This window comes from Micropterus dolomieu, unplaced genomic scaffold (assembly GCF_021292245.1).
Source record: "Micropterus dolomieu isolate WLL.071019.BEF.003 ecotype Adirondacks unplaced genomic scaffold, ASM2129224v1 contig_13267, whole genome shotgun sequence".
NCBI lineage: Eukaryota > Metazoa > Chordata > Actinopteri > Centrarchiformes > Centrarchidae > Micropterus > Micropterus dolomieu.
Window position 1 is genome coordinate 732 of NW_025742253.1, and position 1,286 is coordinate 2,017.

Below are 1,286 nucleotides of genomic sequence, written 5' to 3' on the forward strand. Positions count from 1 at the left end.
AGGGGGAAGCTGAAAACCATGAGGGACAACCCCTCTCATCCTGAGCTCAGCAGCCACATGCAGCCACATGCAGCCCCAGGCCTCAAAGCGCTTTGGAGGCTCATTTGTGCCGTCAGCCATCAGGCTCCACAGCACCAAACTGACAGATATGTGCCTGATTTTATCTGAGACATTTTTCTGGTTTTAAATGGTTGTAAATAATTATTATTGATTTTATGGTGTAAATAGTGTGTAAATACTGCATCTCTTCTTTTATATTCCTTTGTGCTGCTATTTCGACCTAAATTTCCTCCACGGGGGATTAATAAAGTTATGGCTTATCTGGTCTTATCTTATAAACTTTGGTAAAAGTGAATATGACAGTTTCTTTTTCTGCTGAAGGCCTGCTCATTGTTCAGAATGCTGTTAGGAAATTACATCTTTAACAGGCTTTTATTTTGAATCACAGGGTGGATACTTCCTCTCCCAGTATTTCTTTTGATAAAACATTCATGTAAATATGCATTTTCACACTTTATTCTGCATATATATTAAGCAAAGAGCTGGCAGTTAACAACACTGAAAGTTGATCAGGCTTTAAAGGGTTAAATTTTGGCGGCAGGAAATTCAAACTGGCCAGCCAATAGGAAGGTTCCATGATTTGCATTTAGTGCAACTAGTACTACTAGTAGACCATTTTGGCTCTTACTAGTACTACTAGTAGACACTTATGGAAAGCCGTTTGAGCATTTATTCGATATCCTACTAGTGCGCGGTTTTTGGCTCTTACTAGTAAGCCATTTTGCCTTACTAGTAAGCCATTTTGCCTTACTAGTAAGCCAAAATGGCGTACTAGTACTACTAGTAAGCGCTAAAACGTCTACTAGTATTACTAGTAAGCGCAAAAATGGTCACTAGTACTACTAGTAAGCACATTTTCGCCTTACTAGTACTACTAGTAAGCGCCAAAATGCCTACTAGTACTACTAGTAGGCGCAAAAATGGCCACTAGTACTACTAGTAAGCACATTTTCGCCTTACTAGTACTACTAGTAAGCGCCAAAATGCCTACTAGTACTACTAGTAGGCGCAAAAATGGCCACTAGTACTACTAGTAAGCACATTTTCGCCTTACTAGTACTACTAGTAGCCATTTTGGCGCTTACTAGTAGTACTAGTAAGACCTAAAATGTCTACTAGCACTACTAGTAAGCACATTTTCATTCATTTTGCCTTTAAATATAGTGTAAAAATCTTTACTAGTACTACTAGTAGACGTTTTTTGACCTTACTAGTACTACTAGTAG